Below are 24,016 nucleotides of genomic sequence, written 5' to 3'. Positions count from 1 at the left end.
TGTTCTACCGAGAATAGCTATGCTTCTGAAGACAGATAACGGGGCAGATAACTATCGAGGGCGATAAGATGAAAAATGAAGTATTTACATATCTGTAATACGTTAAAATATATTTACGGAAAGATATGCTTTAATCAGCTCCTGTATGCACTATTTATACCGGGAACATTTCAAATTTAAATCGCTTAAAAAATGCGCTCGACGATAATGATTTTCGCCACGAATATTTCACTTTCGACAGGAATATTACGCAAATAACAGGCATCGTAACTAACTAGTCGGCGGATGTTTACGCAAAATCAACTTTCCAAACGACGCTTTATGAAAGCATGCAACCAATAGAAATTTCTTCCTGAAGCAATTCCGACCAATAAAGAATAACACGAGCACGCCGAGGTGAACGTCAACTATCCTTTCCACTTGCAAAAACCTGCGCGTAATTTCGGATCATTCAAATTTATTGTAATCGTAACTTCCATAAAACAATTACAATTTCAACCTTCGCGATTTGCATCGCAAAAACAACAATTCGCGAAAAAGTCGTTTATACGGTTTATCGGACCATTAACACATTAGCGACCGGCAAATTTTTTCCGTTTCTAATACTGAGTACCGGCGAAAATAATGAAATTCTGAAGCTGGTTGCCGCAAACTTGTATCGCTAAAGCAAGGATTAATTAATTCATAATTAAAATTTAAATCCAATCCCATTAATGCGCCTAATGTTGCCGCATTCAGAAACAAAAATTGCAGGACGTGAATTCACCTCAGCGGCAACCACGAATAGAATTTAAAATGACGTGAATTCGCGTCAGCGGTCGCGAATGTGTTAACATCCTTATCTCAAGGATAAAAATTTAGATTTCCCTACCTCGATATGTATCTTTCGTTTTGAATATCCGCTCGGGCAGCGAGCGCATGAATTTTGGAAGCAAAAACGTGGCAATCGGGTCAAATAAATTATTTCCCAGTTTGGAAAATGTTTTCAGTCGTTGGACGACTTCGATGGCGTGTCGTTCGGGGAAGAATTGACCGGAATTTTCCGGGGCCAAGTGGAAAAGCTTCATTGTGGTCGGGAAAGCAGACGGGGTTCGTTCTGGTCCCAGGTTTGAATCGATCTGGCCAGTCTCGAGCACTCTGTCCACGTCCAACGCCGATATTCCTGCGTGTCCACGTGACTAATGGACCATTGTCCTGGCACGGACACCGAGAGGCCGGATAAACGACATCCACAAGGATCGGTCACTTTCAGAATTTCATGCGGGCTATCTCCTGCTTTTTTTCCTATTTTCTCCGATTTTTCTGGGGTCAAAGCACCAGCCGCCTGTGGACACTGGGCTCATCTCCACTTCGAACCGCAGTAATTATTTAAAAAGTAATTTTACCGTACTCTTCGTCGCCCAAAATTCAGCGAAATCACTTTTTAGCAGAAACTGAACACAGTCTCCTGATAGACCATACAGAATACAAAGAATGGAGTTTAGTTATTTTTCCTGCTAACGGGAGCATTATTGCATTCATCTCCACTTGGAACCACAGTAATTATTTAAAAAGTAATTTTACCGTACTCTTCGTCGCCCAAAATTCAGCGAAATCACTTTTTAGCAGAAACTGAACACAGTCTCCTGATAGACCATACAGAATACAAAGAATGGAGTTTAGTTATTTTTCCTGCTAACGGGAGCATTATTGCATTCATCTCCTCTTGGAACCACAGTAATTATTTAAAAAGTAATTTTACCGTACTCTTTGTCGCCCAAAATTCAGCGAAATCACTTTTTAGCAGAAACTGAACACAGTCTCCTGATAGACCATACAGAATACAAAGAATGGAGTTTAGTTATTTTTACTGCAAATGGGAGCATTATTGCATTCATCTCCTCTTGGAACCACAGTAATTATTTAAAAAATAATTTTACTGTACTCTTTGTCGTCTAAAATTCAGCGTAGTCATCTTTTTAGCAGAAACTGAACACAGTCTCCTGATAGACCATACAGAATACAAACAATGGAGTTTAGTTATTTTTACTGCAAACGGGAGCATTATTGCATTCATCTCCTCTTGGAACCGCAGTAATTATTTAAAAAATAATAGTAGCGTCTCGCGCGTCTCATAATAAGGATCAAAACGCGAGAGGAAATATGATGACGTGTATAAAGAGTGACGCCTGTAGAGTGTCGTTTCTTTTTCCTAAGAGCAATAACCTACTATTACTGCACTTACTTCCTCTTGGAAACTCGGTAATTATTTCAAAAACAATGTTAGCGTACTCTTCGTCGTCTAAAATGCTTTAAAACGCGTATGTTTGGTAGAATATTTCAAAATTACTACTGTCGAACAGTTCGTTCGTGTATTAAATGTTATAATTGAGATGCAGATTTGGATCCTAGTATGAACAACCAGAATATTCAGCAATCATTGCAAATTAATTAAATGTAACTCCGTTTACGACGGGCAACATTTTCCACAGCGTTCGGAGCAAGGTTAAAGCCGAATTTATCAGAGTAAATTTGTTAATTTAACTTTGTGAAAGCTGCTGGAACGTTGTACTCTATCCCCGATTGTTCAAACTCTTACGAAAGTAATTAAAACGCCGCGAAGAGGTTAATGGCAGGGAGGCAGTGGAAGAGAGAGGGGAACGTAACGAAATAAATCAAGAAAAACCAGAGAATTGGAGAAAACCATGTTTGAAAAAATTGTCTACCAATTAGCAATAGCAGGAGCATAATCAACAAAGAAGGGGGCACCGGAGGAGAGAATGGAGAATGTAAGAACACAACCAAACGGATAAATAAAAATCGTAGAACTGGAGCAGGCGATGAGACCGCCGCCGTTGAAGTAATGCTACGTCTAGAAAAATTGTCTATTAATTAACCGTAGCAGGAGCATGATCAACAAAGAAGGGGGCACCGGAGGAGAAAATGGAGAATGTAAGAACACAACCAAACGGATAAATAAAAATCAGAGAACTGGAGCAGGCGATGAGACCGCCGTCGTTGAAGTAATGCTACGTCTAGAAAAATTGTCTATTAATTAAGAATACCAGAAGCGTGGTAACCAAAGAGAGAGATGATGAAAGAGAGAACGTAAGAAATAGACCTGCAGAAGTTGGAGAACTGGAGCAGCCGATGAAAGCGCAATCACCGAGGCTCGCGACGCGACGCCCGGTGTAGAAAACTGGACTAGCAATCGACAATAACTGAGAACACGATGGCGGCAGAGCGATGGTCGCGGCAAGGACGGAAGGATAGAATCATAAAATGGTCGTATTAGTCAACCGTGACAATTCCGCGAATCATGGAAACGCCTCGCGGTTCGAGCGAGAACGACCGGTGCAACTTTCTTCGAGCGGTTTCCGGCACGAGTTTCGCGATTAGTTCGAGCCACGAGCAAACGGAACTGCCTCCCGCGAAGCGATTCTGACCCAGATCCACGTGGAAGCGGTTCCACTGTGATCCAGATGATCGCGAGCGCGTTAACGATCACTTGTTGCGAGACACCGTCTCCTCTTTCTCCGGAAGCGGAAGCGAGGAACCGAAGATAACCGATCGGCGCTGTACAGGCGACGATAATGCCATCCCACGATTCGATCGAGAGGAATGCGTGAAAACGGCGTCGCCATTGTTCCTCCCACGGGCTTTGTCTTCGCCGTTTCCAGCTGGAAAAGCGGCCTGATAGAAACACGCACGCTGGTCCCCAGTGACGGATCCAGGAGGGCGGTAAATTTTTAGAGAAATACCAAAGGCGCAGCAATAAAAACAAATAAATGAAAATGTTGAGCAATTTGAAAATAAAAATGTTTGAATGACGTTGCATGAAATTACAAGAAATCATTTAAAGCCGATAGAAAATTACGCTTAGCAGGAATTGTTCTTCTTTGAACCTCGTAAGCTTTTGACGATTTTATAGCAGCCGCGGTTAGGTTCGTCCTCGTGCACCAATTTTTTAGCAGCTACACTGCGGATTTTTATGCGAAATAAAAATTGTCCGAATCAATTGCAAGATACAGAAGCTGCACAGGCATTAATTTCTCTTCGTAATAATTTTAATCAGTATTTTCGTATGGTTTAAATATACTTGTATTTGGCTTACCCGATTCAAAGTGGATGGCACAAAATTAGAAGCTGGTACGTTTTCAACTGTGGGTCAAAATGGACCCGTCTCGCCCGTGAGTTAAAGCTTGTTCAAACTTCTATGGAAAGTGTCCCGACGGAATCGATCTTTTCGAATCTGTGCAATCAAAGTTCCCCGAAGATGGATCGTTTCAAACGTTGATTAGAATTTATTTAGAGGCAGAACATTAATGAGGGGCTCTATAAGAGAAACACAGACGAGCTTCGAATTGTGAATTGTACACACGGGTGTCACAAATAAGCGACGCATCCGCGACATCAGTTGAATCATGTCGACGTAAATTCTGAACCGACAAAGTCACGAATTTGCGAGTCTAATGGAGGGCTTTGATTGGAAAGTCTTGAGTTAGCAGAGGTTGCAGCCTCCGAACGAGGCAAGGGCAGAGGTTCAGAGGAAGGTTGAACGAGGGCAGCTGCCCGATTGGGAAACGTGATTAACGAGCAATTAGAGGCCGTGGTGTCAATCGCTAAAATTAACCTATGCCTCGCGCGGACCGGATTGCCTGTTAACAAACGGCAGAAAGAGGCTCGGGGGCTAATCGGTTCATGGCCGTTTGCCTCTTCGAGCCGGCTGAGTCAGGCTAGAGGAGCCTGCTCGATAGCGCGCCGTTCCTCTCCCATGGGAAAATAGAGATTTTCCATGAGAGCTTTCCACGATTTTCCATCGGTCTCGCAAACCCCAAAATCCTTTACCGCTTTGTTCTGTTTTTACGGACACTGGAATGCTCTGCACCCCGAAAAATCGTTTCTTCTTTTTCTCTGAAGAATTTCTAATCGTTATAATCGCTAAATAAATAGTAGCGCAAGGGGTTTAGTGTAAGACTGAAGAATCGCAGGATCAAGATTTGAAAATATTGAACATCTCATCCTACAATGCCCTCTTTTCTCCTTCCAAAGAAGACGCTTGGCTATCCCCAACAATTTAAGTGATTGTTTCAATGTTAAGTCGAATATAGACCAAATCTTAAAATTTCTAAAATCCACAAAAATTTTTTACACATTGTAATATTGTATACATATAACAAGTACAAAATTTGTTCTCCTCAGTATACTTATAAGTAACATATATGTTAAGTACAAAGATATAATAATGTAACATTATGATATAATATCTGTGGTCGCTAATGACCTAGTTGTTGATGCGACCTGTATAAATAAATAAATTAAAAAAAAAAAAAAAGATTTGAAAATCCGAGTTCCTATCGACATCCTCAGTGTGTCGGCTCATCTTCTCCCGGGGTGAGTTCAACGACCTTGTTTTCCCATTGAAATGATGCACCGTTCGACACCGTCGTCTCCTCTTATCCTCCCCGATGGGACCTCGATCGTTTTCCAGCGAACGGGGGAGAAAAGTGACGATCGCGACTCGTTTTCGATTACTCGGTTGCATAATAGTGCACAACCTCGCTATAGCCGATCGAGCAGAACTGGTTTCGCGCCACCGAGCCCCTCGATCAGCTCGAAATTAAGTGTGTTAGGCCGCGGGAATTGTTGCGGAGCTGTTTTATATTTGGCGTTATTTCACCGTGAAAAAGAAATTCGACGGCGCGGCGCTTAGCTCGAACATCATCCTGTAACGAGCGAACGATAAGCATCTTTCGCAGCCTAGAGCCAGGAGAACCGTGAGAATCTCGGTCACGGAAGCGACGAAACTGGGTGAATCGCGATGCGAGGCTTCCTGGCAACCGTGGATTTTCGTCTCGCAATTATTTAATCGTCCGACCACTCGTTTTTGCATCGTCGACGACCAGTTCTGCCAGAAAATCAAATGATCAACGCTCGATTCACGGCAGCACTGAAACTGTCCCAATTACTGTGGGGATATCGATTACCAATTTCGTCAATTTTCAAGTCGCAGTACGTTTGAAAATCGCAGCCCTGGAAAATGCGTTTCACTTTCGCGGCGCTTCTCTAAAAATCGTCCCGCTTCACTAACTGACCGATTTCTTTCCTGGATTCGCGCTTCATGCTTTCACTTCGGAAGCGATCGCATTTTTTTTTTATTTCTTCCTTTCCCCAGGACGACCCAAGCTAAATTCGGACTTTCCATTATCAAAATAATCCGCCAGTCCAGTCTTTCCGACGAAAATTAACTACTCGATTATACGCGAATTAGTCTGAAATCGATCGAAAAATTTCGATCGTTGTAACAAATGCTGAATCAGCGGATGCAGTACTGTGTAAAAATATTACACAATTTTCACGGTTAAATCGACGTTCCGATTATACAGACAACGCATGATTTTAATCTTACCAGCGTCTCTCTTGTGGAACCACGTTTTTGTTGATATAACTCCGCTATTTTTAATGATTTCTTAACGAAACTTTCAGCAACATCTCTGCGACACTTTTCCGATTAAAACAAGACCAAACACGACATACTCCGACACATGTTTGCCCGTTTAATCCACGATCGAGCGGTACCTCTCGCTGGTGTTTCTCTTGCGAAAGCTTTTTAAACAAATCTTTTAAAACAACTTTTATACGGATTGCGAACCATCTGTCGCATAAGCACCCTCTTCCAAAGCCAAAAGATACCCGTCGTTTATCTCGATCCCTCCCGAAAACATTGATCCGCATGTGCTTGAATAATTCCACAAACTCGCGAAGTTCGCGGAACCAGTTTCGTTACAGCCCGTCACGATTAATAATCAGCTGCTTTAAGTTTTATCAGTCGGCCGATAAAAACGAACACGTGTGTTTCGTGAACAGATAATGAGAAACAGGAAGCTCGAATTCAATGTCCCCGGACTAACGACAAGGGCCGGGCATCGATCGCGTCGATTGAAAGTCTTCATCGACGAGACCGATCGGGCCCATCTGCGCGCTGCTAACTCGATCGATCGTAATTCCGAATTGGAGCGGCGTTCCCGAATTAATCTAATTTCCATGGTAGCGTCTGTAACGAGATCCGTGCGGCCAACAGAGACTCGCGGAATCCAGCGAATCGAGGTCCGAAATCGCGCGCAAAATTCGTACCGCGAATCCAGACCTCGGTTCAACAGCCTCCGCAAATTAAAAAATAAAAAACAGCGTGCCGTGTTTTGTCCGTCGAGATGGCGCTCGAGGCTCGAACACCTTCTTGCATTTTCTACTAAACTATCATTTGTCATCTTTCTTAAATTTTCGAGAAAAATTGTAATTTTAGCTTTCGATAACGTTCACGGATTGTTCTATTGCGTTGTAGTATGGATACCTTCGGTTATCGATATCTCTCTTTCCGTTCATCAGATAAGAACAGATTTATAGAATCGTTGACTACGAGTGGTTTCTGTTTGAGCAACATTACCTGTACGTATTTGCAATGTGACTGGTAATCTTTAGGCGAAATAAAAACTTTCCAAGTCGACTATGGAGAGCAGAAGTTAAACAGAAACGTACTCCTCTTGACAGCTTCATTGAGTTGAAAATAATGCGATGAGAAATGAGTAGATCGAAGAAACAGTGAAAATATTCAAATGATCGTTATGGAAAGTTGTTAAGTTTGAAAGTTGTAATGTTTTAACAGTTTCGTGTTTCATCTATTCGTCTTTACCACAAGTGCGTAAAATCCTATTTCTGTGGCAACCTAACATTTTGATTTTTTGGGGGAGATCCTCAGGGTTGTGGGCCAGCAGTGAACGTGCGAAATCCGCGATTTTTCGAGCTATCGATATTCCGTTCGCTGAAAGAGCAAGTGAAATCCAGCGTGGAGAATTGCCAGGAAACAGCGCAACCAAACAATAATTCCTCAACACCGGCGTAACGTCGACGCTGTAATTAGAATCGCCGCGAACAATTACCGCAACAGGGGTCCGTGGCAAGCGTTCCGCTCGGCCCCGGAGGAGCAGATTCGCAGATTTCGGTTCGCAGATTATCCAACAGACGCTCATTTGCGCTCCGAAGCCAGACGGCACGTTGCAGACACTGCATTCGAAAAGTTCCCGGAGTGAAACACAGCCGAGATACACTCTCGAGGCTTCCACGTAAATCAAATTTGATCATTCCGCGCTCGGCCCGCGATTCTCTCTCGTGGGTATCTCGGTGCACTCGCAGTTACACTTGCGCAGAATTTGGAACACGCGCAGATACTCTTTCGCGGAATTACTCTTGTTTAACGCGTTAAGTGGCGAGCACGAAACACGGCGAATTACCGCAAGATCGGAACGTTAATTGCGTTAACCTCTCCCCCCGCGCAATGACGTGGTAGACTCGGGAAGCAAAGAACGGTGTTCGTATAAATCGAAATTCAAATTAAATTCGTATAAATCTGAAATCGAAATTACATTTCATACGTCCTCTTCATCACTGCGAATTTTTATGCAAAATTACATGGATATTTATTATATGTGGGTGACGGAATTATTTGAGCAGGTTTTAAAATGAATTTTTACGTTGATAGATTCATTGTACTAAACTTGATTAGGATCTGTAACATGCAAGAAAGTTGGAGGATTATCATACATTTAATTTTTTGGAATTTTTATTTCGTTAAATAACTTAGTTTGATTTTATAGAATTTTTCGGATTTCTAGTTGGGCGTTCAAATTGTTAACAGATGAAAATGATACAACAGGATTTTGATTAGAAATGCCTAAAATCCGTGCGACGGGAATTGCGACGCAAATGAACTTTACGGGAATCGATGCGAATTAATGTGGAGACTGTTGATAGCCGCCCTCTAACTGTTTCGAGTGGCGGCACGAAGATCGCCAGGGAAAAAAATCGATTTTGGGCTTTTAGAATGCAGCGGGTGGATCGACCAGTGAGCCTCGAAGAGCGAAGCTCGGCTCGTTGAAAGTCAGCCAACGATCGAAGGGTGGATAACAGCGTTTCGTCGGCGGTGTACGCGCGATGGGCAACAAACAGCGCAAAAGCCACGGACAACGGACGCGCCGAGGAAACAATTAACGCCGCGCGAGTCTCGTTAGCGAGCGGCCAGACGATTCGTTATTACGGCGACCAATTATCACCGGCGCGGCCGGGAACGTCCTCGACGTCACCTCGCGTCCACTTCAATCGACAAAGTTACGTTTGCTTTTCAATTGCGGCGCGTTATCGACCAGATTTTCGATTATTTTCGCCGCCAAGCAATTTCCGGAAAACGCGCGGCGTTCCTCGCGCGGAAGCGCAAATTAAGGGATGAAATTCGGTGGAGAGGACTGCACGCCATTAGCAGAACTCCGAACGGTTCGAAATCTACAGTACTGTCCCGATATACGCGAAAGAGATGCGCACGGATGATGCAGGATTAGTAATATCAGCGAGACTATTGCAATTCGTTGATGAAACTTTCTTGTTCTTAATTGGTTCTTTGCGAAACCTTTGCCGATATGTTTGTGACATTTTCCTGATTAAAACGAGTACCAACACGATATACTTCGCAGCTTATCTGTTTGTTTAATCCACGATTTAGCGGAACCTCGATCATGCGAATCGTGTTCGATGATATACGAATTACACTGACCGATTCGGTCCAAGGCGATCCAAATACAACAAGATTGTACAATTTAGCAAGGATTTAATCTTATTATCTGAACACTCGCGTTCCATTCATTAGTTCGCATAATCGAGGTTCTACAATATCGTGGATTAAACAACCAAACAGCGTCCGAATTGTGTCGTGTTTGGAGTCATTTTAATCAGAAAAATGTCAGGAACACGCTGTTACGAATATTGATTTAAACTTTTGTAACTTTTTCATTGCTCCCACGCATCTGGGCTCAGATTTTTCAAAGTCTCTTCAGGATGCTCGCGTTTTTCCCCGAAGCTCCGCCCACGAACAACAAGGCAGACGCGTGATAGGAATTTCAATCGAAATTTAATCCTGTAATTGTTGACCCAAATTGCTCCCGGCCGACTCTGATTTCATTTGCTCCTCTTTTGAGATTAGGTGCACCGAGCTGCTACGTAACTCGATTTTAATACCTCGTGGAGACTGCGAGAGCGTATTTATTGCAGCCAGCGAAACACTATTACGGCTCGAATGCTTTCCGAATGGAAAATCGAGAAAGAAACATCGTTTCACGCCAGACGTAGCATTATTTCATCCGCGTTCGCTTCGTAGTTTGATTATTCGGCAACAAAGTCGATGATAGCGGCAATAATACTAACAATGAATTTTCACGGCTGGCCGATGTCCGAAAGCAGAATAATTGATGCTCGCCTCGGAAATTAGTAACGATAGATTAAGTTTCACGAACGCAATCGAGAAAAGAAATCGAGTCTGCTCGTTGATCTCCGATTCCGCTCGCAATAAATACAGCGTTCACCGGTTTTCGCTAATCATTTATTAATTATTTATTTGCAGTCCGCTTATTAAATTTTATAAGCCTGTTTAATTCATTTCAACGACCGATACCGATCGGCGCGCGATCGCGATACGGGCCGTTTCGACCGGAGTTAATGAAAAACCCGCGATAATCAGGTTTCACTTTCGAAGAAAAATACGCATGTACAAGGGAGATCACGAGAACGGCCGGCAACGGTGCATCGTGGGAGAAAACGCGAGTGGCGCATCCGTAATTCATCGCGGGACAACGCGAGGAACGTTGCGGCGGGCCGCGACCGGCTAATAAGTTGCAGCTAGTATGTTTCTGAAAGCGAAAGCTTCTAACGCAACTGGTAGTCACGCTCGCGATCATGCAAAACCAGCGAGAAAGCAGTCGCGTCGCTTTCCTTGCCGATTAGCAAAGTCCCGGCATGCTCGATAAACCCGTCATTTTTGCGAGTTAGCCGCGCGATTAACCGTTCGAGCTTGGTCAGCCGTGGACGCTAGCCTTTAGCACGTGGACAACCCCATAAGAACCGTGCGAGTGCTCGAAATCACGGGGGACACTTGATCGAGACCGCAACTGATCGGTTTCGGTCGAATCTGTTTCGAGCAGTGTTGCCATAAAATGCCCATTTGGGTACCTGTTTCCTCTCCTCCTTTTCCCCTTCCACTATCCCATTCCACCACCATGAGCACGCTCCAACGTCCCCCACTAAGACCATAAACTGGTCACGTGACTGAGGCGCACGCGCAACGTGTCACGTATTACTCTGGTCATCGGAGAGGGGGTACATCGTATTCCCCTCGATTTTCTCCACCCGGCAACACTGGTTTCCAGCTCAAATATGAACATTCCGGGTCGAACAAGACTGGTTCGAGTCTAAAAATTATCATTTCGGATAGAACAGGATCGATTCCAGTCTAGAAATGATCGTTCCGAGTCGAACAGGATTCTTCCCAGTCTGAAAATGTTCGGTTTATCTAGAATTAGTCAGTTGAGGAGGAATCGTATCGGTTCAGGTTTGAAAGTAGGCTATTCAGCTTGATTTTTATTGATTTACGTCTAAAAGTGGCCGTCTAGGGTCGCATCGCGTTTGTTCAGCTCTACAAATGATCAGTTCAAGTTGAATCCTATCGAATGAGGTTTAGAAGTCGTGAGTTTAGTTGAAGGCGTATCGATACAGCTCTGAAACTGATCATTTGTAATCGAACCGGTCCAAATCAAGTCTAAAGTTAGACAATCCACGAGGAATTGCATTAGTTTAAGTCTAAAATTAATCGATTCGGGTTGAATCCTTCTGATTCAGATCTAGAAGCGATCATTGTAGACCGATTCGTGTTGAATGTTTGAAAGTAATTCATTCAAGTCGAGGCGTGTTGGTTCGGGACTAAAAATGATCCGTTCGGGCCGAATCTAGCTGATTCGGGTCTAAAACAATTGGATCTACACTTACACCCTTGTCCATAACTATTGGGACACCCTTTGAAAACGGATAACTTTTTTAAAATTGTTCCGGACGATTGATTTTGAGATATTAATAGGATTACTTGGCGTCCTCGAATACTCCTCGGTGTCCGAGACCTCTCGAGCTCCGTGGGCCCTCACGAGGTGTTCCGTAGTGGGGATAATTCCGCGACGTTTATAATCCAGGCCTTGGCGACATATACAGAGAAATCGCTGTGCTACGCAATTCGTAAAAGAAAAGTTATTCGTTTTTGAAAGGTGTCCTGATACTTATGGACGGGGGTGTAAGTTTAGATCCAGAGCTCAATCGTTTCAGGTATATTCCAAGCGATCGATTCGAGTCAGGTCAGTTCGGCCGCGGAGAGCGGTTCGATTTCGTTTCAGGTGCAGCGATTCCGTGCAGCAACCGGATCAGGTACGTGCCAAAAAATTTCGAGAAGATCGCGGCGCGACTTCCGGTGGAAGACACGCGACTCGACCCACCTGCGGCCTCTCTCGCAAACCAATTAGCGTTCTTTCAGTGGTGTACAGCCGACACGTAACGCCTCTGAAAAGAAGCAGACCGGTCCGCGGTCTGTGTATTTTTAGCGGTGCGCGTTTTTACAGTTCACAGAAATTCTAGATCGGAACCCGTCGACCGGGCACCGGAAAAATCCGGAACGAGCGGGCTTTAATTCGCATCCGCGGGATCGACCCAGCGATCAAGGACTCTCTCGGCTGGTAATCACCATTATCCTGTTTTCACCGACTCTGTTTTCTGTATCCCCCGGCAATTTCATCCGGCCGTCCTTCGTTTTGTTTCCCGTTGGATTGGTGCCATTCGCGTGGTTAATCGTCGGTGCTAATCATCCGCTCGATATTAAACGATGCGCTCGCATCGCCAACGACTGCTGATACAATTGTTGTTAGACTGCGGATTTTACGCGCCCATGACAAAACCGATTCGGCGAAATTTCGAACAGCAGAAAGATTGACCCCTTCCGCTGTTTCAACTCGAAAACCATTTCCATTTGTGTCCTATCCTGCGTGTGAAGTGTATTATTCGAGCTTACAACACTTTTATCAGTTTCTTAGATACGAGCAGAGCGGTGCTTTAAAAATTGTTTTAAATAATGGTGTGGCGCCTTGGAGTCGTCGGTTCGAGTGCTAAGGGTTAGCCATTTGTGTCTGGTTCGACCCAGAGTATTAGTTAAACAGTTTCATTAGAAATTTAAAATATTTAAAGTATGTTTAGAAAATTGATAAAAGAAGCTGCAAACAGTGTAACTACGAGAAAGATCCGCCGTTCGAGGGTAAAAAGAATTTAGGAGCAAGATTAAGGAAAGAAAGGGAATTGGATCGACGCAGCGAATTTTACATAAAGATCCGCAGTCTAATCATTGCGGATGAGAAACTCGGATACGCGAACTGGGACAATCAATTTCCAAAGAAAGCGCAATTAAATCGAATCAATCGGACCGCGGGCTATCGCGAATTGGTTCGATTGACGGTCGTCAATTTTCTTTCCGCCGATACAAAAGAAATCAATTTTTCCAATCGGCTGGTTTATCAATCATTCTTCGATATGACAGCCATTATACGGAACAGTGTAAACGTCAACTCGACGATCAACGAAGGATTGCTCCGGCCCTCGAGCTCGGTGGAAAGCTGCAGGGTTAATCGAATGTCCGCATGCGAATTTCCACGGAGAATCAGGGTGGAAGAGAGAGAGAGAGAGAGAGAAATAGGCCGGTTCGTTAAAACTCGCCGGAGGACCCGGTGAAATGAAATTAAAAATGGAAATTGGAAAGAATAACTGGCCGGAGCCGAAAAGAAACTGGCATCTGGAATAATCTCGTCGAAGAGGAATGGAAGAGGTAAAAACGGTTGAGAGGCGGGACAGCGTGGAAGATGCGATGGGGAAAACGATGTTTGCGGTCCGAGAAGATCTCGCTGGCTGGAAGTCAAGATACACTATCGCTTAAAAGCTTTGCTTTCACTTGCTGGGCGAATAACGAAGATAGATTCGCCGTTGAAAGCAAATAGTTGGAAGCCGTGGTGCAAAAACCTGGCTAGACAACTTTTTAGAAAAATTATACCTGTCGGAGTTCTACATACTTTTCTATATTGGTGATTATTTGGTGCAAGAGCATACGCAATTTGACTTTCTTGTATGATTTCCTTGCTCATGCAAATTGTCGATAATCTTGGCATTGGTAATATTAACTTCTGTTTTTGGATACAATGGTATACTATGGTTTTTAGATACAATAGTTGAGTATAAAGGTAGGCTATAATATTCCCTCTATAATGTTAATCTATTTGGAGACACGCTTCAGAAGAAAACTGTTTGCCTCATCCTGATTGGTTGCAGATTCGATACTGCATCACGGTTCGCGCGCCACGAGGTGGTGGGGGTAGAAGGGCGGTGCTGAGGGGCGTGGCTATGGACCAGACCACCGTTAGCGGGCGTGGCTATGGACTAGACCACCTTTAGCGGGCGTGGCTATTGACTAGACCACCTTTAGCGGGCGTGGCTATTGACTAGACCACCTTTAGCGGGCGTGGCTATGGACTAGACCACCTTTAGCGGGCGTGGCTACGGACTAGACCACCTTTAGCGGGCGTGGCTACGGACTAGACCACCTTTAGCGGGCGTGGCTATGGACTAGACCACCGTCAGCGGGCGTGGTTTCGTTGCTCTCGGCTCAGATGGGGCCAGAACAGTGACCAGGGAGCAATTCAGCCTTCCCTGCACGGAAACAGAGACGATATCTAATCTATGCTGCAGGGACCGTAACTGTGACCGAGTCCATCGGAAATCTAGCTTCTAGATCCCCTCGGAAATCAGATTAGATATCAACCGCGTTTAGATCGTTCATAAATGCAGCTTCAAATGTCCGAATCTTGCCCGCTCCACATAGATACCAGACGCTCCTAAGCTGAAAAGTGAAAACCGAAGGGAAAGAGGAGCAGCACGGGGCCACGTGCCATGATACAGGTGAGATATTGCACCTATCAAGTAATCGTCGGTTGATAAACCGGGACACCATGGAAAACGAAGAAGAGGAGGAAGAAGAACCGTGAAAAATAGTCTCACGACGTTCGCCATTGTCTATTGTCCGCGAGCGGCGAGATAACCAAGGCAAAGTTCCCTTTCACTTGCACGCTCGCGTCCTGGATAAGGATTCCGAGGACCGAGAACAATGGGGAAGAGGCTTCTCCGCGTGCTGGGAGATCACAGGCGTCTGTGCCGAGAGCGTTAGGAAACGTTTGAAAACGGCGCGAGAGAAATAGCGGGACGTTGCCGCCGCGCCGCGTCTTCGCCGATTTTCTCCGGTCCGCAGACTTTCCTCCTCGTATCTAACGGGTTACGAAAACGAAACCGCACAGCCAGATAACTGTGCCGGCGTAATTTATACGCGAGTGTCGAATTACCGAGAGCAACGAAGGGAAAAGTGAACGCGCGCCGAGAAAACGGTGTTGCGCTCGAGAGCGCCGCTTCGGAGGATCCTCGGTGATCCTTGAAGATCCGCTCGGGATCAAGTTCTCTCGCGCCACGATTCTTCTTTGAAATTTCAGAGATTGTGTGATGGCAGAGATACTTTTTCCCTGGCTGATGCGAGCTAACATTTAACGTCGCGTTGATTGCGTCATGCGCAATTAGCATTCCGTCTACCAGCGCGACTTCGAGGGATCCTCGGTGATCTTTGCACCACGATTTTCCTTTGAAATTTCCTCGATCATGTTAACAATAATTTCTCTTCGTTTGCAGGGTGCCGTTTATGTTACGTCGATCACGCGATGTGTAATTAAAATTGTGTCCATGATACCGCGAACAGATGGTTTCTTAGAAACTTCTGATTTTTCTTAAAAATTTCAATGATCGCGGTAACAAGGATTTAGTTTTATCTATCGGTTGCAATGCTCCAATTATGACATTTTGATCACGCCTTGCGCTATTAAAATTGCGTCTTCTTCATCTTTGCGTCACGATTCTTCTTTAAATTTTCAATGATCGTGGTGACAAGGATTTCTTTTTATTTGTGGGTCACGGGGTACCATTTATGACACGTTGTTCCCTTCGCACGCAATTGGAATTGCGTCGATGGCACCGTCGACGACTGTAATCGTCGAAACAAATGGAAACGAGTAGCAATCGCGAAACGGATAAACGATCGAATGCGCGCGAACCAAACAAATCTCCGCAAACGATCGTATCGCGAACAAAAGATCGCTGGTTCGCGTTTTCCATTGATTTCGCACGGGGGATTAACTCGCGCTGGTTCGGCCGTTTATGAATTTTGAAAGCGTATTCGGTCGTGCGGGATATCTCATTAGAGAGTGCTACTGGCGATTCGTTTGAAACGTTGAAACTTTTGTTTTCGTGAACCGATCAGCTAGAAATGTTGAAACAAATATTTTTAATGTTGGACATTTCCGACTGTCAACAATGACAGGCGAGTAGCTGCACGCAGCAAACCATTTTCGACGTGTTGAGCATTGTCGGATTGGATGCATCCTGTGGAAATTCGCGTCCCCGACCGGAAGTCGAGGGAGACCACATCGAGATACCCGGTCCCGGCAGCTGTTCCGATTGCCCGGCATGTCCACGACCTAGCAAATCACTTGGCTGGGGAAAAACTCGAGAAAAATGTCATCAGAATGATTACGAATCAACAGGGTTTCTGTCGAATGAATTCTATAAAAATTAATTTTCTATTCTCGACACTTAAAAGACACGTGGTCGTTGCGTACCAGATAAAGTTAATTGAGAAGGCTACAGAGGCCAACAACGATTAGCATTTGATGCCAAAGGAGTGAACCGATGCTCAACTTGTCCCGTTTCAAATAAATTTCCTTAACACTACCGAACGATAAAAATTGAAAGAACTGTTAAAAATAAACCTTCAGGTTCCATTGGTCCTCCCGAGTTTCTACTTTCCAGGGTAACTCGCTTAAGAATAAGGGAGCATCGTTTTAATCGTAACAAGATTCCCAAGGTCGTCCGATTATTTACGGGAAGCGCGAACGAGTTTTACTTTTGCAGCAAAGCCGATCCGAGTCGAGTTTATCAAAGTTTCCGCCAGTTTCGAAATAAAACAACAAGCTCGTTAAACTCTCGCAAACTCGTTCTCTCGCCGGCGATAATGCTCGCGAAGCCTGCGCATCCCGCGATGATCATTGTCATCGCATGGGCCTGGAGCGGACAGAAGAAATCACGTCCGCGTATAATTTATTTGCCAGGACTGGCGAGCAATCGCCGATAAGCTCGTTCCAATTCTCCTCTAATTAAATCGAACGACGATTAAACGTGTTGATTAGTGACCGTTGGCATTAATTCCGCGAGAAACGCTGCGCTGGCAGCGGGAAACAACCAGGTTTCTGCTGATGCTGAAGTTGGACGGCGAAAGCCCTGCAACGGCGAATGAACAGATCCGAAGAAATTCTTTGTTCTGTTTTTCATTCAATGGACTATTCGAACAGATTCGATGACAGACCGTAGAGTATCCGAGACTGTCGTGGATGCGTTCATTATGGAAGGACAATGGTGGACTGCGAAAGAATTGGGAAATATTTTGTAGGTAAATGGACTATTCGAGGAGATTGGGCACCCATAAACTACCCGAGACACTTGTCTACGCGTTCATTAGAAAAGCTGGGCTGCGAAAGCTCTATAACGGTGGACAATCTGAATGCGTTGCAAGAAGTTTTACTCCGGGTGATTTCTTAGTCTAATGGATTGCTCGAAGATGTCGAAGATAGCAACTTCCGAAGTATTTTGTGCTCGCTTCTATTAGAAAAGTTTGATGTATGGTGAAAGCCCTATCGAAGGTGAACAATCTAAATGGGCCTCGAGAAGACTTACTCTTGGCTGTATCTGTTAATCGCACGAATTGCTCGACGTTCGAGTCGAAATAAATTTAATGTGTGATTGCGAAATGCTGGTTGAGCGAAACTATAAATCAAATTTCAGCCAATTCTATGACTATACTGTGTCCCGCGCCTCGTGTCGCCAACGACCGATTTTTCACCTGCGGTCCCGACTCGAGATCTCAGCGGAGGAACCCTTGGCTCTCTGTTTATCTTCCGGGTGAAGATTCCGGCGGCGTCGAAGAACGCAAAATGAGAAACAAAAGCGGCGAAGAAGGGGCATCGTCTCCCGTCCCGGCCGGAATGCGCACTATTCCTGGAGATTCTTCGGCGGCGCGTTGCCTCGCTGCCTCGCGCTTGCGAAAAAGTTCTTCCTGGTCGCGCTCCGTTTACACGAGCATTCCCCTACACACCTGCCCAGCTAGAAAGTATCGGAACACCCGCGATCGATTTGCGATTTTACGTATAATCCATTAATCTGGCCGCTACTTCGTCTAGCGGTTCGATAGGAATTATCTTCGATCAATTCTTGGCGAAAAAACGCCGATACTCGAGAGATTAACGCTCCACGCCGAAGAGAACCAGTTTCGTTATCGTCTAACAAGTGCAGACTAATATGCGGCTGAATTTTGCAGAAAACGACCCTAATCTTTGCACGTAATCGGTCAAGCTATCAAGAGTTGATTGAACTGTGAGCCGTTCGAATGTTTTACACGTTTAACGTAGCTCCGCGTATAGATTTAATATACAGGGTCATCCGTTTTTAAACGGCCAAACGTCAACCAGCTATAGAGGACCCCAAATGAAACAACTTTCACCCCTAACACTTTTTTTTTTGATTCGGTCTTGATTTTTAGATAATTGCAAAAACCCGTCATTTTTTGCGTTCACTTAAGATTAAATATATTAGGACTGCAATTATGTATCTTGATGATTTTTCCTTTGTTTGGTTTAAAATGAATAGGGGCATCTTTTTTATTAAGTCAACTTTTTTGTGTGACCTTTGGATCTTGGTTTTTTAGACATGGGGCACGCCGTGGAGACTGAATGAAATAACTTCGAATCAAAAACAGTGTTAGGGGTGAAAGTTGTTCCATTTCGGGTCCTCTATAGCTGGTTGACGTTTGGCCGTTTAAAAACGGATCACCCTGTATATGTATAGATTTAATATAGTTTGTACAGGATTTTCTTTTCGGTGAATAGCGATGCAAGAATGGTTTGTCGACGGTTCAATTTTTGCATGTAAATTAATTCTACACGATCGAAGAGGATTTTGTAAAAAGATTTGTTTCAGCGGATAAGATGAACGGAGTGGGAGAGGGAATATAGAATGTTTAAAATTGAAAAAAAAATAATCCCGATCCTGCCAGGATTCGAACCTGGAATCTTCTGATCCGTAGTCAGACGCGTTATCCGTTGCGCCACAGGACCGCCTTGCTACAACCCCTCTAATTTCAGCATGAATTCCTACACCTAAACCCCACGTCATAACACCCCGAACTCGATAAACGATATTTAATTGTCGATCGATCGACACCTACGGCACGAGCAAATTCGTTCTTCTCGCACCTGACGCATTCGATATGACATTTAGAACTTTCCTGACCTTTTTACAAGAACTACCCCTGGCGACGGATCAAAAAATAGTTCACGTGTCCCATTTAACTTCGTACTCTAGATGCGGCCCGTAATTGCAGCTCGGTAATTGTTTGTACACTCGCAGAGAAAAGTTCTAAAGGAAAGTCCGTATTCGTTTCTAGATCGGGGACACCCGGTATACTCAAACAAGAATACCAAAACATTCTGAGAACAGTAAATCGAGACTGTCCGCCTGCTAAGTGAAATAAACAATTGTTTTTCTTTCGATAAAAGATCAATTTAAGAGGGCGGAATCAACCCCGAAGGTTTCAGTAATTTTTCTTAATCCCTCAATTTGTTATCGTTTTAAATGAATGAATTTACCGTAAAAGATAGCTCGTCCCTCGGTACAATTATCTGCATTGCATAATATGTAAATGATATATGCAAGTATAATCATTGGGTAATGACGGATGATTAAGGTGCCAGTTTATTTTAAAAATATCAAATTGTTATATAATCGCAGGAACGGAAGAGCAAACGGGCTCTGTCGAACAACCACTTGAATTCCGGTTAATTACTCGGGCATAAGAAGCCCAGGCTGGGCGGTTTAAGCTAGTTTCCAATCAAGGTAATCGGTTGCACGACGGGAGAGTACAAAAATGGATGCAACTCGGGAACAAGGTCACGCGGGGCAGATTTTTACGGCGAGTTTCAGTTTTTGTCACATGGTGCCCCATGTTCACCATTCAACTGGGTCCCCCAACCGTTTAAACGGAACTATCTGACGCGCCGGATGTCTAGTAGACATTTATATGCGAGTCTATTGTCTGCATCGGTAACAAATGCTATAGTTGAAGAGTGCTGGTAGAACATACTGTTTTAACATGGGCCTTAACGGAATCCTTGCCGCATTAAATACAGAGTGGTCTAATAATCACATTTTAAAATATTAAAATATTAATCTATCAATATAAACCGTTACCCCTTCATTTTTTGATAAAGAAATTCAAATTTGAAATGTTCCAGTGACTTTTGGATCACCCTGTATATGGAACCAAAATGACCCTGAACTCCACTCCCCAACAAATTGTTGGTCGAAGACGACTTTATTCCTCCGTTCGACATTATGGAGTGAATTTATTTTGTCCCCTCGTTGTTATATATAAACCCTCTTTTTCCATTCCATACTATTAATTTAACTCGCATTACCCTCCACCTCCCCAACCACCCCTCATAAAATATAGTTACAAAGATTTAGCTCCAATATTGTCAACTTATATTTAACCTTCATCCCTGTAAATACATCCCTTTCCTCATTCAACATTATCAACCCTTTCCCCATTCAACGTTACTAGCCAAGGGGTGGGAAAGATTAAATACCACGTCTTGCGTCTTTAAAAAGACGATTAATAAAATCACCGCTAGCGCCCCATTCATGACGTTATTTTTACAACGTTGTAACCTTCCTACGTCACTCGAACCCCATGTGGACCAATGAACCATAAGAGGTTAAAACGAGGTGGATCAATTCGCGGACTAATAAAAATACATCCATTGGATTCCCAGCGGTTCGCGTCATTTTGTTCATAAAAATACGCGACACGGTTAACCTATCCCGTACGCAATCGTTCTTTGTATACGAACGTGTCTTACAAAGCAACAAAAGCTATTGTTAACGTTCGAACTACCGAACGAGTCGAGACGGCATATTTCTCATTTCTTCTCGGTACAGTTGTTAAAATGATGAAAATGGTAGTCACAAGATATTGTTGAACAAACTGCTATACTCAAGCCCATTTATTATTGTACAACGATACATAATAATTATAATGATTATGAAGATCTTACTAAATTTAGAGTACATTCATCGATAATGCTAGAGTTTCGTAGCGTGTAAAAGCGATCGTACATCTCAGCTGTTCTTGTGCATAGGCGAGCAAAGCTAAATGTGTGAACATAATTGAGTTACGTTGAAGCGAGTGAAATGAAAGAGGAAAAACACTTCGGACGGCATAGTTAAAAACAAAAGTAGGTTCCACACGTCGAACGGGTTGATCGTCAGCCCGATAAAAGAACGGAGAACTTACCGTGGTCGATGGAACTGCAGCCGCGGAACGATGAATCAGAAAAATCACGCAGTATCGCAACGCGCGACAGTCCCAACTATCGAGGACTAGGAGCGTAATCGGTGCACGTTCGAACGCGCACACGATCGCACACGGGCCCGATACTTTCGAAACAATACGCGCACACCTCGTGACACTTCCGCGAAACAACAATAATCGAGAACACTTATCGAACGATCTCTCTTTCTATCGTCGACGACACACACCCACGGGAGCCCGATGGTCCCAGCGTTGTTTACACGGAGCGGAAGACGCGTGAAATGCTCAGGTGTGTTTCCGCGTAACGGACACGGGCCACTTTAAATCGACGAGGAACGTCAATGTCACCCCGTCACTGTGCATCGGGAGCACTAAGGGTGCCGATCCGATGTGCACGGGGGTGATCGTTGATCGGCAGAGCTTGCCACCGATCAATCGATGATATCCATTCACCGTTCGCGCTCGGATCGGTCACGTGTGCCACATAGTACCGCGCGACCCGTTCAGAAATCCGTGGACACGAGCGAACAGCGGCGAGAGCTGTCACGACCCGTCCTCACACTCGCCATTTTGGTTTACACTGACACTCGGGGAACGGACAGCGAGGTGCTCCGAACTCCTGCGCATGCGCGCGACAGGTGGCTGCCCGGGAGTTAAACCGCGATCCGCAATGCCAAAATTTTGAATTTCCAGAAACTCCCAACATTCCCGCTTTCAATTTGCAATCCTCCAGTTCTGAGCTCTTCCTAAACTCTACGATGCGCATTTCTGGAATAAATAATTTTGAAACGAATTCAACCACCGTCGCTGCTTTACCGACGTCCGAACAGTTACCGACGGTTGGCTAGTTACCACGCGAGTTTAGCACTCAACTTACCACCATCGGTCACATAGGAAATTATACAGATTCTTTCAGTGTGAATTTATTTAATAATTTGCATAATTCATATACGTATATGTTACCTTCAGTACCGCACAACTTCTAAATACATTCGATTTTGTTATTTTCGGAACGTCTGTGATAATACCCACTGTTGTCAAGATTTGATTGGAATCGAAGAATTTTATAAAAGATAATTTATTATTCGTCTAACAGTACAGATGTTGTTCAATATTCATCAGATGCCTCCGTAATAACACAACGATGCCTACATTATACACAACTATTACAGGTTATTACACAACTGAAGCATCAGCAACGAGATTGTTAAATCCCATTTTAATAATGTTTTAATGTTTATACTGTAAGCGATGCTGCAAAAATAATGCGAGAGTAAGGTAGTGATGTTTCAATTAAAAACATAAAAAACAATTTAAAAAATTGGTGTTTGATGATTGAAAAAAATTTGGCCCATGGGGGGATCGAACCCACGACCTTCGCGTTATTAGCACGACGCTCTAACCAACTGAGCTAATGGGCCAAGTTGATATTTTATGATTTATGCACTCTTTTCTGCGAACGATTAAGCTTCCACATAAGTAAAAATTGTATGCAAAAATAACTTGGCCCTTGAGGGAATTGAACCCGCGATCTTGGCGTTATTAGCAAAACGCTCTGATCAACTTTTTCTTTTAATACACATTTAATGAAGACCAACAATTAGGTAATTATGGTTATAAAAGAGATCTGTCACTTGTGACTGTCGCGCTCCTCTATGACGTACGCAACGTACACCTCTGTTGGTCGGTTTGCCGATTTTTAATTGTTAATAACTAAAAAGTGAAGCCCAAATCGCAATATTTTTATTCTTCATTTTCATCCTATATTGTCATGGAGATTCACCCCTTAAATTTTAACCTGTAGTCGAACACTGTATAGAGTGGGGGAGATGTATGTACAATCGGTGATTTACATTTACTGCAAATTGTGAATTTATGTATCAGGTCGCTCCCATGTGTCTCTCTTATGTGCTATGCTCTAATTGTAATCTTTTGTTTATAACTCTTGTTCGAGATTGCAGTCGTATCTAATCTTCAGTATCTTTTGAAATGTGTGCCGATAAGCCTGCATTCGTTTACAGTTTACGACGTCCGTGCTCATTAACTTATGAGGTATATGCTTGAATCATTGTTGCTTCGTTGGTTAGCGCTGTCAAAGTTCAAAGTATAAAAACGACTCCTGATAATGAGTACAATATGCATCGTAATTTTCTTATACAGGGTGTCGACCGTAGATAATGACGAAAATATAATTCTAGGTTTATTTTCGATCTTTATCAACGATTAAAGATTTCTTCGATCCGTCAAGAGCAGCATGCATAATCAAGTGGATCAATCAACTTCCGATTGCTAATCGTTAAAAAACAACACCGATATCGAATTTTTCTTCAAGATTAAATTTCCTTCCAACACCCCACGTACATGCTGCATTTATAAGCAACTCTTGAATTGTAAATATAATGCTGTAAACTTTAAGCGTATGGAAATATGTTTGTCGACAAATGTGATTAACACTAAGCCTGCCGACTTTTAAGAAAAGTTATTTTTAATTTAATTAAACGTAGATAATAGTCAATTTGTTGCTGGATGAATTAGTAAACGAACAATTTCCATAAAATGACAACACAAATTTATTTTTCGGCGTCACACGAATTTTCGCTATAATCTGCTTGCTATAGTGATAAC

General features: G+C 43.6%; 1 protein-coding gene, 1 long non-coding RNA gene and 2 other non-coding genes across 5 annotated transcripts in view; 1 reads left to right on the top strand and 3 right to left on the bottom strand.

Annotated features, from left to right (window-relative positions):
• The window catches only part of LOC143356548 (uncharacterized), a 33,502-nt gene extending 11,525 nt beyond the window's left edge, over positions 1-21,977 (bottom strand). Inside the window, exon 1 of the mRNA XM_076792342.1 lies at positions 21,374-21,977. The gene's annotated coding sequence lies outside the window, so the exon portion shown is untranslated. The remainder of the gene's footprint in view (positions 1-21,373) is intronic.
• LOC143356226 (uncharacterized) lies at positions 1,002-2,312 on the top strand. 2 transcript variants are annotated; one of them, XR_013082638.1, is made up of 3 exons: positions 1,002-1,360; positions 1,431-1,538; positions 1,606-2,312. It is a non-coding gene; the product is annotated as an uncharacterized LOC143356226 (long non-coding RNA). The 2 variants fall into 2 exon arrangements; XR_013082637.1 differs by having other exon boundaries at positions 1,428-1,538.
• Positions 19,064-19,136, bottom strand: Trnar-acg (transfer RNA arginine (anticodon ACG)). Its single transcript has one exon. It is a non-coding gene; the product is annotated as a tRNA-Arg (tRNA).
• Positions 21,978-22,738: 761 nt separating the features above from the next.
• On the bottom strand, positions 22,739-22,812 carry Trnai-aau (transfer RNA isoleucine (anticodon AAU)). Its single transcript has one exon. It is a non-coding gene; the product is annotated as a tRNA-Ile (tRNA).
• Between the last annotated feature and the right edge of the window lie 1,204 nt (positions 22,813-24,016).

The sequence above is a fragment of the Halictus rubicundus genome, chromosome 8, assembly GCF_050948215.1.
Source record: "Halictus rubicundus isolate RS-2024b chromosome 8, iyHalRubi1_principal, whole genome shotgun sequence".
In the NCBI taxonomy this organism is placed as follows: Eukaryota; Metazoa; Arthropoda; class Insecta; order Hymenoptera; family Halictidae; genus Halictus; species Halictus rubicundus.
The sequence above is the reverse complement of the archived record's forward strand: the minus strand, read 5'-3'. Positions and strand labels throughout refer to the sequence as shown.